General features: G+C 30.1%; 1 protein-coding gene across 2 annotated transcripts in view; it reads right to left on the reverse strand.

Moving 5' to 3' along the window:
* Nucleotides 1-19,321, reverse strand: part of LOC129958537 (teneurin-m-like) — a 416,933-nt gene extending 397,612 nt beyond the window's left edge. For both annotated transcript variants that reach the window (XM_056071080.1, XM_056071079.1), the window contains exon 1: nt 19,098-19,321. The gene's annotated coding sequence lies outside the window, so the exon portion shown is untranslated. The remainder of the gene's footprint in view (nt 1-19,097) is intronic.
* Between the last annotated feature and the right edge of the window lie 470 nt (nt 19,322-19,791).

The following is a 19,791-nucleotide window of genomic DNA, read 5'->3' on the forward strand; positions in this document are numbered from 1 at the left end:
TGTGCCATTGCAGTAGAAATGAGCCTTGTCGTTCTACAGCATATTCCAAGGCCATTACAGATCAATAGCCATTCTGTCGAAAAAAACTGACTGCGAATGAAAGACGTTGTGGATTGTCCCTATTAAGCAGTTCTTGGGTACGGTGGGTCTTGTATGGGAAGTAGTGCATTATGTTTCTGAGCACTTTTCGGACGGTGCTGTAAGAATAGCCTGTCTTACGAGAAACTGCAAGTGCGCTACTGCCCTCAAACTCTGATGCCTGTGCGGCAATAGCTTCCTTGACGGCATCAACAAGTATCGGTGTGACAGGTTTACGGCCTGTTTCAGGTTGAGTTCCGAATGTCAAATCTCTTAATCATGGCCCGGATACCTTTAGTAGACATTGGTCCCAATCGTAGGTTCTTTACACGACAAAATTCAAGAAACTGCATCAGAAGCATTTCCCTTGTTTTTGTAAAACAGCTTCATCAATAACGCACGTTCAGCTAAAGATACCGTCATAGATTACAACCGGAACATCGACATGAAACATGACAATAACTGCAAACGTTTCATACCCTAACCTGTTTCACATAAAGCTTCCTCTTCTTCGCAAGCATGTAAATCTGATATTTTTTTCTTAGAATTGACAGCTTTTCCCGGTTTTATATTTTATTACTTATAATACTTGTTATGAATTGTTAATATTGTTTCTGTTTTCCGTTTAGGTGGTTTATTGTGTAAAATTTAATGTTTTTCCGGAAAAGGCACATTCTGGTGAACATTTTGGAATTAAAATTTTTTCGAAATTCCGCCAGCGCATCTCGTGTATAGTCTATACATCAAATTTCGCTGCAATCCGTTCATTCGTGTGCTTTGTAGGATGCTGTTTATAGGGGAAGTTTAATTATAATATTATCCTTGAAAATTATTGAGAAAGTCTTGCTCATACACCGGTCAGAAGTATGGGAAATTGTTCTGCGCCAGTAAAATTGTCTTTTAATATCTCAGCAAGTTTTACAGATGGAAGCTGGTAACTTTGTGTTCTAGATGAGTGTAAGAAAAATATTTTGTTCCTTCAAATTTTTCTGTGTGAGAAAACCGCTTAACGATTTAATTTTTTCTAATTATCTTCCACCGACAAAAGCCAAAGTGTTCTTGTACATTTGCTTATCTCATTTGATGAAATTATGGAGTTGGAAGTATATATGTAATTGCAATAGTTAAGAAAATAGTTCCATTTGGGGAGGGGAACCCTGTTTGAATTATGCAAATAATTAGGAAACAAAATTTATACCAAATATACATCCTGTTCCAGACCGTCTATACTTTTGAATCCTTCTTTACCTAAAGAGACATCATCTTCTAATAGTAGATTAATATTTTTGTCTGAATAGTGCCATCCTTTGCACTATAAAAAACACTATGCACACTATGATTTGACAGAAAATCGCTGCAGTTTTAAACATCTTTTTATTGAGGAAAACCTTATATTATAAAGTGAGTTTAAAGAAAACATTTTGCAAGATTAAAAAGAAAAAATGAGCGTCATTTTATGTTTTATTATAGGCAGTATGAGTGGTATTGATTTTTTTCCCTATTTCTCTAGTGAATGAATAAAATAATAATATAATACATAATAATATTAGAAAGTGTGGGAAAATATTAAATTTGAATCATCTGGATCAATGAAGTCGATGTCACTTTCAGAAGATACCGTTGTTATTGATATCTAAAAGTTCGATTTAATTAATTTTTCATAATTCGAAGAAATAGTTAAATATCTGCTAATTTAGTATATTAACTTTTGTATAGTAATTTTATTTGCTGATTCTTTGTTTATTTACTCGCAAGTGATATGTTTTGGCACTCCCATAGAAACATCCAACAATCCAATTCAGTAAAACATTGGCAACAAATAAACAATTCGTTCTTTATTATGATTCCTACTCCCGTCGATAATCTTTGGCAAACATTTCTATGAAAGAAGTTGCATTGTATTTATACTGCTAGGCGAAAGGCTTGTCAAATATTTTTAAAATTCGAGATAAAGTAGCGATTAAGCTACTCAACTTATTTACCATAATGAATGTTAATAGCCTGAATTTGATTTCCCTTTTACACATTTTAATTGCTTCATTTTTCTAATTATTTTTCCACTTCAACTAGTTTTCAGTGTAAATTATCGTTATTTTCTAGAATGAATGACCTCTTTCATTTTATTCATTTTTCTTAGTAAAAGTTATGTGCAATCACGTTGAAGAAATATAGAGTGAATAGAGTGAAAAAAATGAAATGAAAAGATCAGAATGTCAGAAATTCTACCTAAAAAATATTAAACTCAAATGATCAGTCATCACTTCACTGCATAGAGGAGCTCTGAATGATCTTGTTTTACTGCTTTATGTGCATTCCTTTGTTCAAAACGTTTACTATTTGAAATTATTTAACCGTACAAAATACTAATGTTATCTTGCGAACTCTGAAGTGAGTCAAAAAGGCTGCAAAGAGAAGAATGCTTATAAATTTAAATGTTGCTCAGATCTGTATACTAGACACAGTACAAAAATATTTACATATTTCAATAAATTTTCAAACTAATTCGGGGCAAAATAATTCGTTAAATATGAAAGTAAATACTTCTCGGAGTATCTCATTATGTTACAAATCTTATTTGTTACAAATTATTTATTTATTTATTCTTATTTTCCCGCCGCGACACAGCCTACCAAGAAAGGTGTACGGCAGTGATGTAAATGGTGAGAAATTTGAATACAAAAGCAAAATCAGGAAACAAGCGAACAAAACGTTATATCAATATTGAATGTATAAAAAACAGCACCAATAATTTAAAAAAATCCTGAACAAAATCAAAAGACAAAGCAAATGTCAAAAGATAAATTATCATTTCTTGCAACAATATCATATTAAAACACAGAAATGGCCAAAGTCAAATAATACTTTAGAATTTAAAAAATAAAACACGCCATATCATTTATGACTATTCAAAATGTAAAATGTAGCATTTTTAAGTCTTATAAAAATGAAAGTTACTTTAAACGTCAAAAGAATAATTTTTTGTAGAAACCTTTTTTACTCAGATAGCTCACTGTAGATGCAACTGGAAAACATAAAAAATTTCATGCTAGTTAACTGAAATTTCAAAACATGTGGATTTGTTAGCGTCTGTAAGATAAAATTGTCCAAATACAATTAAAAACGTCTATACAATAATATATAAATATTCACGAGTTTAAATTAGTAATTTTAAAATAAATGTTACATTTGTGTTCTATTTTCTTTTAGAATCGCAAATTAATTCAGGGGCTTAAATTTATTTGGGAAAATGTAAATAAAATTTAATTTCCTTATGACTTGAAAGCAATGGATCGCTTCCACGATTCATTAAAGAAGTTCAGTCTGTTAGGAAAATCGTTTCATTCAATACATGTTTTTTTTTTTTTTTTTTTTTTTTTTTGACTTCATGAATCATTTGTTTCAAAATGAAAGATGGGACCTTCTTTCTGATTTCTATATTATGGTATCCCAACGATTGCATAAATGGAGATAATATCCTTTTAACAAGATGAATTATTTGACATAGAATCTACTGACTGGAATAAGTAGGCGATATTTCTCTTTTACTCGTTTAAACGACTCAGTTTCAAAAGGATCTAAGTACTTGGAAGAAATAAAATTTCTTTACCTTTGGCATTAGTTTCATTTAACAGGTTACTAAGAATTTTCTTTACGTAAAAATATTTCTCGTTGAGAACAAAGAAAATTGAATTCATTTTAATAAAATAGAGGTGATATAGTGAGAATTCCACCCAGCACTATTCATGAATAAAATACCTGTGGGAAAAGGTTGAACTATAAACAGAATGCCGAAGACGCGAATAAGTAGGGAAAGAGAATTTATTTCCAAATACACTTCAATCTTACTAAGGAATTTCAAAGAATCATTTAATGTGTCTTTTTTAGATAATAGTTTTTTTAAAATAAAATATGGATCCGTATAAGCTTTTTTTGGATATACTACTCTGAACAATTTATAAAAAAATGATTTCATAGCTACAGAGATTTTATTGAAGTGTTGATAGCAATATTTATAATTATAGTCATTAAATAAATAAAGTAAAAGAAATACATAATTGATAATGTATCGTATGGCCTGATTCTAATGCTTCAAGATTCCGTTATGCAAGTAATTATGCATACAATCCACTCTCCATTGACTGGTATTCTTATTTCAACTAATGATTGGGTTTTTTCTAATTCAAAGAAATCTGATAAGGGCACATTAATTTTTCTTTCTGTTAAGTGATCTCTTAATCATGAAGATCGCTTGGATTTCCATTACTTTTCTACGATGTTGGGCCTTCTGCATAAACTCCCTCTCTTATTTAGCCCCACTCCTTGATAGATTAGGAAAGCACAATCTATCAAGGAGTGGGGTTAATCAAGTCTCAATCACCCAACTTCAAGGGGCAGAAACTGTAATTCTAATCTTTAAGATCTCCAAGCTCAAAACTGTGCCGCGAAGCACAAACTTTTTTTCGTTATTTTATTATTTGCCTTTTTTAAAGATGACTGTTTCAAATCTAAAGGATTTAAACTGGTAGGTAATTTTCTTTTAGAAACTGTGAATGGACGTTTTAAATTGGTGAGTGTAATAATGTATTTTTTCTAGATTCTCCTAAAAAGTGCAATCTTAGCGACGAGAATGATTTGAAAAAAATAAATTGGAGGAATGAAGTATTATGTATAATTTTTTAGATAGGATCAATTAGGGCAATTAGCAAAGAATTTAGCAGTTTTTGTCATTTATTTCGGTTGGAAATTATTGCATCAGAGGAAAAACAGACCTATAATATAACCGCATTCAGGAGAAGTTCATAATTGTCTTCTGGAAGGTTCATTAAACAAGGCTTTTTTTCTAAATTAGTAATTAATTTGGACGGTTTTAGGACCATTCTCAATGACAGCAACATTCATTATTCTCTCGGAATGTTTTTATTTACCAAAGAGACTATGGGTATAATTTTGAAAGCGCATTTTGAAAAAAGCACTAATCTGAATAGAGTACATTTGAAATTATTAGAAAGTTCTGCTTATAGCCTCAGGATTTATTTTATCACCTTTTCCCGAGTGTTCCAATTAATTTTTGAACAAAAATTTACTCTATTTTATGGAATATCGTGTAAATTATCTTAACTATATAATACCTGCAATTTGGAGTAATTTATAATTATTACATTACTAATTTAGTCTGTAAAAATTTATTACTAATTTTGTCCATAAAAAAGAAACATATAATAGCTGCGGTTAAGGAAGAGTCAGTAATATTCTACTTTCTTAGAGGTTTTAATTTTATTATATGCCCAACAAGACAAATTCCAACTGTAAAAATCGAATTGAGGTGCACTAAGAAATATTTTAAAGATTTCCAGTTAAATTCTAAAAGAAAACCTAAGAAGGACATACTGTCTCATATAAATGGCCTCTCAGACATTACTTAGAATGAAAACTAGTGAGCTAATTTAATTGTGCAGTTTCATTCAGTTACTTACCAATTCAGGTTTCGAGAAGGTTACAATTCACTCATAGGTAAATAGATATCTTATAGTTCAGTTGAAACGAGGAAAACAGCTATTTCATGGCTTTAAGTTCTCTATATAAATGAATTTCTGAGTTTATTCGAAGATATTTTATCGGATAAGTGGTGGAAGGGGTAGGAAAGTTGAAACGTTTTTCGGTTCTTAATAAAAATCTGTTAATCTGAGTTGAAGCGTTAAGAATTAAAAAAATTACAGATGCCTATAACATCTATAAAATGAGCCATCAGAGGTTATGATACTTTAATAAGGTTAGTTAGGAAGAAATTCCAAAAAAATGGCCAAATTAAAAAAAAAAAATATTTTTATTTCTTTTAAATGTCAGCAAAATTTTTGAAGTTCCACTTAAGTGCTTGTTAGATGGAAGGAAAAAACTGGCAAAAATTTCAGATCAATATCTGCATTATTATTTTAAAAAATCGATATTATTGAAAAAAATACATCTTCGGAAAATTCCCATAAGTATTTTTCATTCTATTAGAATTCGAAGGCCGAAAAACTCGTTATTCTGAAAATTATTCTCGTCACTCTAAATTCGTTATTCTACAATTTCAAATAATACTATAATGGTCGATTTTTAAAAAATGAAAAGAGGGGTGAAATCTTAGTTTGTGGCGACTGTTTCTCAAAAAATGTTAAATTCTGTTGGCCAACGAAATCAGAAAACGCACTTAGGCTTAATAATTGACATAAATTATTCGAGTTTAATTTTCGTTGCTTTTTTTCTGAAAGTCAACTATTGTAATACCATCCGAAAACGTAGAACAGTACTCTTTGAAAGGATACTTTTTTTTATCAACTCTGACTGATAGAAAAGTACTTATTGGCATTTTTTGACAGCCCTGCTTTTGTTGACAAAGTCGAACTTTCCAAAAAATAATGCAGGTATCAATCTGAAATTTTTATCTGCTATTTCCCTTTAGGTAACTCGTATTTGAGTAAATTTCAAAAGTTTTGCTCAACTTTTTTTAAAAAATGAAATCTATTTTTCCAAATTTTATTTTTTTGAAATTTACTCCTGATCTAATTAAGCATGTGACATTTGACATTAAGCTTATGTAACATTTGACCTATTGTAGCTATTGTAACATAAACTCACTCAATAATAATATTAAATAAAAATGAAAAGTTTGTAAGGATATTTCGATTTTATGTGCATATTTATTTACTGAAAAATTAAAACAGGAATTTTGAAAATTTTATTACTTTAATTTATGAGGCTGAATGTTTCCATCCTACTTGATTTCTAAGCATAAAGGCTTCGATTTCATACGAGAGTAAATGTTTTCAGCATTTCTAGTTTTTTTAGTGGAATTGATAAAGTTTGCCCATCTTATTAAAATTTCTGAATCTCTTTAAAAATATTAGCGTAATTAAATCCAAAGAGAAAGGAACAAAAATAATTAACATTACATTAGTAACTCATACAGATATTTTTATCTCTCTAAAAATAACGTCTCTCTTTTATTGCATTTCCTATGTGTTTAATTTTCTCAAACTTGATTTATAAAAATAAAAGGTTTTTTATCAAAAATGACAGCTTCATCTTTAGAATTCATATTCATACATCTAGGAGTTTTAATTGACAAATGGTCTAAATATGAAATCTGTTTTGGAGCAGTTATTTTATGAGATACTTCAAGTTTTTGAATACATGGGTGGTTTGACTTTCATATATAAAATTTTAAACTCTTTCCTGACTTACTCATTTGTGAATGCGTATATGAATTGAAAAACGAGCTTTCCAAAGTATTTTTCAAATAACAGTTTTCACTCTTTTTTCTCTACCTTTTCGACATTACAATTTCAAATGAGTTGTTTTAAGTAAATTTTCGAAATTTAAAATTTCAATGATTTTAAAAGTAAAAGATATCATCGCAATATTTATTTCCATGAGCGGAAAGTAGGTGAGTTTTCGATCGAATATAACTCCTCCCCCCTCAAATCGCATTTCATCCATTATGGGAATAGCAATGTTACGTATATGAATAATAGGATTGTGTGCCCTATTTCATTACGCCAAGCTACCAGCTTGTTCATAGTGTTTTGGAGTTGTTTTTCTATTAATTGCACATCATTTCCTTTGCATGCAATCTGAAGATAATCAACATAAAGACTTCCGTTAATGAATGATGGCAAATAATGAAAAATTTGACTAAAATGTATCATAAAAAGAGTGATACTAAGGGCACTTCCCTGAGGGACACCCTCAGCTTGAATAACATGGTTAGAATAAAAGAGAGGTTATAGTTCCCCATACGAACTCTAAAAATGCGACAAAATAAAAAGATTTTTAAAAACACAGGAAATTTTCCTCCTAGATCAAAAAGTGTTGAGTTAAGTTTTCCTAGATTAAAAAGTGTTGAGAATATGCTATAACGCATACATGTTCAGAGGGTTTGAAGAATCCTGAAAATTCTTTTATCTCTTTAGACTCTCGTGGCAAGCCTTATTCCGCCATGGTCTACAAAATTTTCTTAGACGTGGGAAACTTTTTGGTATAGTACTTGTAGCAGCATGTATAATTGTGTCAAAACATGCTGTACTGCTTCTGTTATGTCTGCAGTACTGGCCATGGTCTCAGTGATATTTGTTAATTGGGGGAATAAAGTCCAGTCTGTCTACTGGAAAAGAAAAAGAGGAGGACCATGAGTCTCACCGCCACTATTAGTTTGAAAGACAATTAAGGGAAGGTGATCGGTATTGTGCAAATCATCCCCAACTGTGAAATTCAGCAACGGTAGCAGTTGAAAAGAACAGATGGCCAGATTTAGACAATGGAAGATATGAATGGATTCATGGAAGTACGTTTTCTCATTATTATGAAGGAGACAGATTCAGCTGTTTGATATAAACTGTTCGATCTGTCGCCCAAGAGAATTTGTACTATCCGAACCCTACAAAGTACTACGTCCGTTGAAGTCACCAAATAAAATGAAAGATTTAGGAAGCTGATCCACTAACTTGCCAAGATCTTGCTGTCAAATAACATTGTGGGATGGCAAACAAACACAACAGACTGTGATCAAAGTTCGAACGTGAATTTGTACAGCCAATCCATCAGAGAAGTGCATAGAGTTAGAGGTGTATTCTGGCATAAGTCTGATGGTGAAATACTCCCCTGAATGACTCATTCCAGATTCGGTGTATTTACGGATACAATTATGGCCACCCAATTTGGTTTCAAGAATGTGGATTGAAGATGGACACAAACGGAATGAAATGCGTTGATGATCTTAATGTCTTGCAATTTTGGCTGAAGACAATGACAATTCCATGAAAGGAAATTACCCATTCACAAACCGGTTTCACTTGAGAATTGGAAGGCGCAAGTTGTTGAGTTGACGAAGTTTCGCAACTTATATGTAATTCTTCATCCTCGTCAGATGGATTGAGTTACATACAATCAGGAATTTTAGGTGTGCCACTAAATATGAACGATACGTCTTTCTGGGCTTTACCTTTAGTTGCAAGTCCGAGAACGGCGGAATTTTGTTTTGCTGATTTTTTAAAATTTAATTTCAATTCTTTCGGAGAGACCAAGTTTTGAAAGCTTTAGCTTAAGAGCATTTTCAGAATTTGATTTTGGTTTTGACCGGACTAGTTTGCATTTTCAGGGGCATTGTTTATTGTATTTTCTGTCTCAGAATCATTATTTTTCAATGGTAGTAGTCCTAGTGTTATATTTGACACAATTCGTACAACTACAATTTACACAAAAGAGTGTTTTCACGACAGTAACATAGCTCACTGAAGGTTTGGGTGTTTGATCTAAAACTGAGTCTTGCTTCAGGATAAGATATGAATTATTTGTATTTACGGGAAGTTATTTGCTTTTCAATTTTCCAATGTTCGCAAGATTGAGAAATTGATGCATGGTTTCTGCTGTAATTTACGCATTTTTCTTTTGCGGAGCACTGCTGGCTATCGTGGATTTGTGTGCACAGAGGGCGCATGTTAGTGTCCCTTGGCGGTAAACCTACGAGTGGCCAAAGCGCTGGCATCGAAAACATCTCAAAGGGTTAGGGATATACTGTTGAACTGGTAATTTAATATAACCAGCATATATGAATTCTGCGATTGTTGGTCTATGGAAGGTTAGGATATAATGTTTAGTGGGAAGGAGTTGTTCATCGCGCCGGATAGTAATTTTGCGTACATAGGTTATTATTTGGGGTTTCAATTCCTCAGTGATCTTCTCAAAGGAGACATTGAATAATTCACCACATGTGATTACTCCTTTGGAAAAATTCAACGATATATGAGAGACAGCAATTACAGGGCTAAAACCTTCAATTTAATTATTTTCTGTTCTTGCTTTTTGGTGGAGACTTCGACTAGAAAGTCACTAGAATGCATTTTGCTTATAGTAGCGACTTCACCAATGGTTGCAATGATAGCCTTCTGCACAAGAAAAGACGATACAGAATTAAAAGACTCACATTTTCTTCAGAAACTCGTTTAAGTGTAAAAAATCGATCAATGTAGGAATGATTAACAATTGAATTAAGTTCTTTGTGATGCTTACTGAAGTGAAATTTGTTTTTTGCGCCCATGAGATATGCCCGACTGCACTCACCACCAAATAGGGAAGGCAATTACTGGCTCTGGTCATTCCGAGCCTCCATATACACCTTAATGCTAGCCGGAACCTATACGCTGGGAGTCACCTCCCAGGACAGTGACCACCCTTAACTCTAAGCTCAAGAAGTGACCCCTTCGTTTGATTCCTAGCAGACTAACCATTCAGGTGACAAGCTACCGGCCGATTGATACACTGGTGACCACAGTGCTCTTTGCCTATCCATGCGAAGCAGGAAGTAAACAGAGCGGTGACAGCTTCTCATGGAGAACTCTCTCGCTTGCCATCGAGGGAAGAAAGAACGATAGCAGAAAACAGCACATTGACGGAAGGGGAATCTGGAAGGCAGACCAAATCACTAGAGTACCTCGGGTTCGTGAAGGCGTCATGCTTGAAGAAAGTGTGTTCCTGAGGGGTGTTCTCCTCCCTTTATCTTATTGCATGATGATAAATAAAATAAAATTTAAAAAGCACGAAATTTATATAACTTTAGCACAAAAGCGTATTTAAAAAAACTTCGTAGTTCATATATGATCCTATCCTGCTAATTGAATTCTCAGACGTCTTTCTTTGGTTTTCGGTATCTACGAAAGCTGAAATATCGCAAAATTTATATGTGAATGAATAATAACTTGATTCAATTATTTGTTGCTTTTTTATTGTGATTGTCCTCCAGGCTGTATAAATATTGTCTAATTGTCAAAATGACAATTGAAGTTTTAGTTACTTTACATTAATAAAAACACGTCCTTGGGCATTGATTGAATCGAAAATTCAACACATCACTACAATTTTAGTGCCAAACATGTGGTAAATTATTTCATCACCATAAATAATACCCATATGCAACTATTTTAAGTAAATGACGTCAAGTGAATTTTTTTCAGTGAATCGTCTTTTATTTTTGAAATTTAAAATCTTAAAATTATTGATCTCATTAAAATATTCTTGAAATCGGTTTGAAACGAAAGTGTAATATCTTTATTATAAAAAGCAGCTTGACGAATTTTTTATCTGGCTGACAATGACTTAGACATAAAAATAAAACTTTTAACTTTACATGAAGGCTGGTGAATTAATTTGCTTAAAACGACATTATGCGAATTAATTTTCACCAATGAAATAAAATATCATTTAAAAATATTGGAAATAATGCATTTCCTTCAGAATAAAAATTTCTGTGTGGTATTGAAAAATTTACGTTCAGATCAACCGTAGAGGTGGATTCAAAAATATTTTGAAAGGCAAGATTCATAAGATCAATACGTCATGTTTTTTGAAATAATCTAAGTGAAATCAAATAAAAGAAATACTACTATTTCTTTTATCAATTCGAGATTTACTTAATATACGGTCCTTAGTGGGTTGTTTCTTTTCAGACAGGGTTTAAGTGAGCATAATTAATTATATCTCAAGAACTACTACGAATTTTGGGATGAAATTTGATACTCATATATAAAAAGAATTCTGGATCGAATTATTGAAAAATTCGATTTCCCTAAAAGAAAAATTACAAGATAAAATTGTTTTAATTTTGTTAATTAATTCAATTAATTAATTTTTATTTTATCTAAACAATCTTGTCTTCTTGACCAGTTTCCATTAACATCAGTTTTATGAAGATGCGATAATAAATAACAAAGTTACAGAGGTGTCTCAATACTTTTGTTGACGACTATATTGTTGATGTCTTTATTATAAACCCCTCATCTTTGATAAAAATTGAATTTACCATTTAAAATTAAGAAAAGCAAGTTTCTAAAAGCTTATTAATTTTTATTATTTTATGCATTTTTGTGTTCAATTTACCATTATTCATTATGAGTAATGTAAAATTTAAAATCAATTATTTTAACAAGTTAATTAGTAGGAACAGCTAATGGTATAGTTTAAAAATTAATTTCAGTTAATCGGTTAACTGATAATTGGATCATGAAAAAGTGTATCGTCATTAAGAATCCACAAGTTTGGGAGCATTATCAGATTTAAAAGTACAGACGTGAAGCAAACTAAAAAAGTGTAATAATTTGAGAAAGTTATCGAAGCAGAAGTTAATTGCAGGTATTATTGTTAAAAGTGTTCTTTAAAAAATTTGCTTCAAACGATAAAAAATTCGCTCCAGTCGCGAATCTCGTCTTTATGAAAGTCTAAAATATTAGCTGTATTAAATTTTACGCTTCAAGAAGCTGTTGCTAAGATATAAGAATTGAAGCGGTTAATTAATTGGAGAACTAATTATGTAGCATCCCATAACAAGGGATGCTGCGCGACGTTTAACCAAGCAATTAAATTGAAATGCATATGAAATATATTGAATTTTAGTAATGACTTTGGAATTATCACGTCTGAACGATTTAATTCAAATAAAAGGCTCTTATTTCAATAAAAGTGACCATTTATATTTTAAAGAGTCGTCTAATACTACTATTAAAATAGATCAAATAAAATGAAAGCGTTGAAATTATTTTTCAAACATATACATATAAATAATTCTATCGACATATTGGATTTAGAATATTTTAATCAGCATAGCTTTTTTTTAACTTCCGCTATTATTTGAAAAATACTTTCCTTTTGCCGAATTTCGTTATTTAGTTGTTTTATTCATTCATGCGTATAGATTTCCTTTTTTAAATATTTATTGCTTTTTGTCCATTCTATTCTTTGTGAAACATCGTTTCTTTTTATAAATGAAATTTAGGGTATCCATTCTTGACTGAATGGTATGGGATACATTTTTTATTCAACTTTTTATGTACTTTCTTTCAATTCTAATCCGTTTTGAATTCTTGATCATTCATTTATTGTACTGATAGCTTATGAAATGTCTAAAATGTACTTAAACGAGGTAAAGCGCATTTTTATAAAAAAAAAAATATTTGAATCTCTCTTGGCTTAAGAGGAAGTAAACAAACTCAGATTCTTCCAAATAAAAAAAAAAAAAAAAGATTATTCATTTCAGATTCCAAGATATTTCATATAAAGAATCAGTATATTTCAAAAATGATATTTTTTTTTGTTCTGGATTTCAAAAATATCAACAAAAGAATCAATCAAATCAAAAATTTTAAATTTTTAGATACTTAGATAATTTACAGATTGGGAAGATATGTTGAATAATAACGAAAACCTTCTTTTTCGGATTGGATTAAATATTTAATGAAATTGTTAGTTTAGTTGATTCACTGCTTTAAATCAAAATTGTTCAATGCTGTCTGTAAAATGTTTAAATGTTACATAAATGGGGGTGCTAACGTACTATTGTTCATAGCTCAGTGAAGAAAATTCCGTCTAATGGAACGTCCAGTTTCGATACTAATCTCTAGTTTGAGTTTCATCATCCTAGAAGGATGAATACAGTCAACCATTTCGCATATTTTGCCCGAATTCTGCCGCAGCTTTGTAGTTTTAGTATTAAAAATCGCCTGTTGTGAGCTTTGACGGTTTGGTGTTTACATATTCCGCTGCACAAGGATGAGCCAGTAGACTGACTTCCTGTAAGATCCCATATTTGTTAGAAATATACAATTGTAGCATAACAAAATTCATTGTTTTTATTTATGTGTTTACAGACAGATAAATATAATTCCAAAAAGGATATTTACTGGTTCATGAAAGCCTGAAACATAGAATTTCAAAATATAAAGGAGGAATTTTTGACAACTGCGAAACTTTTTCTTTGCACACAAAGAAATCTTTTTAAAAATCATTGTTCTGTAATATACAGAACATTTAAAATCAAGAGGCCTCAGAAGAGAAAATTTTAAACTACTAATTTATACGAATAATTTTTATCACATATTATGCTAAAAATCTCGAAACCATTATAGAACAACGTACGTAATGAATAGTTTTTCTTTCTTGGAAGTGTTACTTCAGATCTAAATGAAGTAGGCAAAATGAATTATGAAAAGTAGCAAAAAAATCATTTGATCAGACTGTGATATGATAAAGATTGCAAAGGAGTATTGATATTTAATTAGAGAATCTGCTTGCTTTTCTACCTGATAGCGACATCTCCAGGTCAACAGAAATTATTTGATATTACATATCTAAGCAAAATGGAAAACAAACGAACTTTTACAAATGTTAGATGTGTCATCTTTATTTATGTCTTCATCTTTATAAAATTTCCAGATATTCAGAACAAAAAAGTAGATTAACTTTACTCCAGTGTCATTCGATTTTAATTAAAATGAGCATACATATTTTGACTTTTGAATAATCAGTTGTGCTTCAAAGGTTTTGTTTCTTCAATGATCAGAAGACATGAATAAAATCGCTCAATATTATTTACTATATTAAGAATAACATTTTCCTAAAATGTAAGTATTTTTGGAATGATGACTTAGAAATATCTATCTCAAAATACCATGTTAATCAAGTTTCACCATCAAGATTTTAGTGTACCTTTGAAGGATAATTTTTCCAATTAATGGCCTATTAAAATATTTTAAGATAGTGACTGATTTCAGAAAAAAAAGATTCGTTTAATGTATTGGATAAAATTAATTCGATTTATTTATTAATTTAATGAATTTTTAGTTGGGTAATAAAACTCTTCGATGTGGTTTGAGAAAAAAATTAAAACATCTATTTCATCGAAAAATTTGACTCGAACTTTTGTCAACATTTTGTTCATCAGAAATATTTTGTACATATTTATTAAATTACTTTCTAAAATAAAGAATAATAACTGTAAATTATTGATATTTAATTGTTTGAACCACATTGTGTAATCAAAGTAATGATATAATCTGTGATTTCTGACGTTATTAACTCAGAATAATAAAATAGCTTAGCATTGGATGGGAAGTCTACTTCTCAATGTATTTGATAAACAATATCACATTGTAAATAAATTTGTTTTAAAGAGCAAAGAGAATTAAGAAACGGAAAACATTTAACAAGTAATGAAATAAGCAGAACCACTATTTGGTTTCAATCAATTTGATCTCAAACTAAAAGAATTTAAATATAATTTAAGATATAAAATTAGGGAACTAAAAATTGAATTGTAATAAAATCGCACAAATGCTTTTATGCAGATAAGCTCTATTTTTGTCTACAAGGTTTTGTTGTTATTAAAATTGGGGAAACTTGATATTTTTTTCATCATATTGAAATATATCGAATAAAAATATGAATCTGAAAACAGTAGCAATATTGTAAAATTAACACGTTATTGTCAAAATGGCAAGATTCTAATAAATTGTACTGAAAATTGTATTTCAAAACTGTTGGAACGAGTTAATAATTACCTGTTGGAAAAAAAGGACATACAAATTGTGAAAGTGTTCAAAGTAAGGCAATAAACTTGTTTAAATTAACGGAAAGGCAATGCATTTAATATTCAAAAATTGTTCAGTTAAAATTTGTTCATAATCCTGTAGATAAAATTGGCCAACTAGAATTTTTTTTCCTCTTCTGCAATGACATTATTATAAAAAAATTAAATATTTACATCTTTAAAAATTATTGTTTATTTGAGAATGAGGCTATACCATATATTAAAAAAAAACCTAGAGGTATCCCAAATATTGGAAACAAAGGAATAAATCAAAATCATATGAATTCACAAATTCTCGCGTTCAAGTATGACATGGGATGAGAATACACGGAGCTAAGTATGAATTCGCATACAGTCTTTTTTCTTTTAAATATAATGATATCAGTTCAAATAAACTTGAAATAACTGCACATTTCCACTTTTAACAATAAATTTAAAATTTCGCAATTTGAAACCACTATTTCATATTGCTTTTATAAATCTAATTTTAAACATACATCAAAGTTTAAATTCAAATTTTTTTTATTCTGTCTTGTAAATAATATAAAAATGCCATTGTTGATTTGAATGTTATCCCTATTTTTCCTATTTTAAATAGTGAGAAAAAGTACAATAAGTTATCTTTTTCTTTTATTTTTTTGCTTCGTTATACTTCTGACTGAATTGAAATAAAAAAAAAAAATGTTCATACTTGGTTGAAAGAGTCATTTATTCGTTCTTTCATCTTTTCAGAATCAACTCATAGAAAATATTATTTAATTTAGTCATAAAGATGGAAGTGAGAATCAAAATTTCTTCTTTTAGATAAATGAAAAATACTTTGTAGACATCAACGTATTGACCCATTTTACAGACAAGTTTTCAAAATGTATAAAACCTACGTAAAATATTGAGCCACCAATCGATACAATCCTGCAACACATTTTGAAACGAATGTGAAATCAAGAATTTACTACAATAGATGTCACTGTCATTATCTTTATAACTACCTTTGTGAAATGCATATAAAAAATAGTTATCTGTGTAAATTATCACAACGAGGGGAAAAGATAAATTAGTGACGCATTTTACAAAATAGGTAAAGTAATTAATGAAAAAACACCATTAATGCATTTTCTCTTTATGTTTTAGAACCATTCATCTGTATGAGGAAGAGAAAAAAATTAAAGTGAAACATAATCATCACTGAGAATTTTTTTTCCACAAATTGAACATATTCAAAAATTTTATCTTATTTTCAAACAAATATTTTTAAATACTTTTAGATAAACTGTGTAAAATACAAATGAAAGTGAAGAATGCCTTTCTTCATTGATATACAGATCGAGATACTTTCGTAGCAGATGAATAAACAACCGGATATCCAATTTGCAAGAAAGGGAAAGTATGCAAATGCTAATTTAACTGCAAAGAAATTTACCTTAATTAAAATTTAACAAGGCTTCCGAAAATAAAGCAAATAAGTCTCAGAAAGGTTTTTTTCTCTTATGTAATGAATCAAAGAAACGGAAACATATTCAAGAATCCTTTATTTCGGAAAATTTTGTCCTGCACAGAGGCTGACCCGTTTCGCTATCTTCGCTGCGTATTAAAATATTTCCCTCTGACTACATTTCTTAACCAGAGACATTGAATTTTGTCAGTTAAATCAAACGGATGAAATAATTATTAATGAATAAAGGAAAAGACGTTTTTCATTATGTCTTTTGTTTCCGTAATACGTGTATCACTCAAAGACGTAATAGATAATGGTAACGATCTTGTCATTAAAATGAATCGATATCAAATGAATTTATCAATTCTAAATCGTGTGAGAGTTCTTTCATATAAATAATCATCTTTCATTGGTTTATATTTCAATTGCCTAGGAATATCGTGAGTCAATTAAGGATTTAGACATATTTAAAGTTCAATGTTTGATAAATAATCTGGGTTAAAGGTTTTTAAATTATGTCACGAAACAGGTCACCTCAAAATTCTAATTGTATAAACTAACAGTTCTATTACCACTAAATGATAAGATAACAATTGCAGAAATTTAGCTGTTGGTTAAAGGTCATTTTTTTTTCTTTTTTACTGTCAGTAAATGCTTTATACACAAGCTGTAAAGAATTTTAAAATTGAAAGCTATATTTAATAATTTATGTGAATAAAATTTGAAGATCGTAAACGAATTCTTTTTGTTTGGTTTATATTACGAGTAAAACTGAAACCAAAATGAGGAAAGCCTTTATCTTAGAGAAAAAGGATTTGAACAATTTGTTCTTAAAATGTGCTCAGAATCAAATAAAAAATTTAAGACACAATTATTTATTTGATTGAAAAGTAGCAATCCTAAAATATGGAAGAATTTTCAGCTTTTAAAATATGACGATGTTTGTTTCATATTTGAAATTTATGCAAATATAAAATGCAAATTTACAACTTAAGACTGTTAAGTAAAAGGAGCAGGAAAAATTCTGTTGAGTTACTAGAATGTATCTTGACGTAAGATAATTTCTTTTAATAATTTGAAAATGTATTTAAAATAAACCAACAGATATTAGAAGAATGCTTTTTATCAGGAAAGAAAAGAAAAAAAATAGAAATTTAAGTACCGAAAATATTTGTAAGCTAAAGCATTGCGAAATTTGTGATAGATTTTCCGACAATTTTATTAAAAAGAAACAACAAAATTTGTTTTAAAATGGGTAATAAGTAAAGATTTTGAATTTAGTTACCAACTTGAATTTCAGATGTGTTTACATAACTTGGAAAAAACATTTCGAAGAGAATTTTGGGTGCAATTAGAATCTTAGAATCAAAACTTGACTGTAAACATTAAAATTCCAAGGCAAAATAAACCTTAAAATTTGACCTATGCATCGATTTTTAAAATTAAGAAAATAGCATATTTATAAGTAGTTTCATCTAAAGGAAATTAATTTTTTTTTCTAAAAAATTAAACAGCTTCATGACAAAATAAATGTCTTTATGTAAATAAGGCATTCTTTAAAAATATTTAATCGTAATAATATTTATAAAACATAGATGTTTTATAACTCATCATAAAATTGACTGGCTCATACCAAAGACTGTGTGCAGGCAGAGTCCATTTTAAAGAAGCGACACCTTTGTGAATTTAAGCAAAATTACAATACATATATTAGATATTTATGGAATACAATAAAATAAAATTCTGTCTTTATTTTGTGAATTGATATTCATATAATGAATTGAATTAATTCCATCACTCATCGAAAAATTTTCCTGATGGTCCATCGATTCTTTTGTGTAATATGTAGAAAAATTGAAATTTTAAAAATGAATGTGAATAAATCTAAAAAAAATGGAACAGAACATTCGCATGTAAATTTTGAACGGATTAAAAGTTTTTAGATATTTTGCAAAATATTTGAAAGCTTTTTGCCAAGCAAGGATCATAGATATAAACTGGAAATTTTCTCCTACCATTTAAAGCGCTATTTGTTATATTCGCCATCGTTAATAAGGAGCAAAGGCATCATTGTCCCCAAAATTCTATTTGTGTACAGTTTGATGGCGAAATATCTATGTGCCATTTGGATCCCTTTAAAAGAAGGAAGGAAGAGCTTTTACTAAATAAATAGAGAAGGAATGTATCACTTACCTTATGAGACTTTGGCCCCGGGACTGTCAATCAAATAGCATTATTCTTCTTCTTCTTCCCCTTCTTTTTATTTTTTATTTTTTTGTGGATCAACAGCAGAGTTTTCTCAGTCTCGGACGGTGCTCCCTAGTAATTGCATCATAATACTAGCTGCTTCTCCTGAATTTCAAGCATAAGAAGACTGAAGCTGGGCAGCCTACATGCTAAAAGCCAGGGACCAACTGAAGAATCTGAGAACGTCGGTCGACAAAATATCCAAGCGATTCCATCTTGCCACTGCCGGATCGATACTTTGCAGCGCACGCGCATCAAGGCTGACAGTGTATGGGCGACAGCAGAAGATGTATCCTACAATTGGCTATGATTCGCTCTTGCAATGCCAGAACTTAGATGAGGACAGCGAATGTTTTTTGGAAATGGTTTAGATTTCTCATCTTAAGAATTTTTGTATACTTAAAAATTTTAAATTGCATTTTTAATGTTTGTATTTTGGGGATATTGATCAAATGATGCAAAAAGGGTTAACATGGACTAAAAGAAAATGGTCTTAGTTTCCCCAAAAATGTTATTTCTGTTTCGACTCAATTTTTTTCGAGGAGGGGAGAGTACACACTAACTGATGGGGGCAAAATCAAGTGTGATGAAATAATATCTCGAGATACTCAACAAAGTTCCAAACAAACAAATGATTTTG

Source organism: Argiope bruennichi, chromosome X1, assembly GCF_947563725.1.
Source record: "Argiope bruennichi chromosome X1, qqArgBrue1.1, whole genome shotgun sequence".
Taxonomy (NCBI): Eukaryota; Metazoa; Arthropoda; class Arachnida; order Araneae; family Araneidae; genus Argiope; species Argiope bruennichi.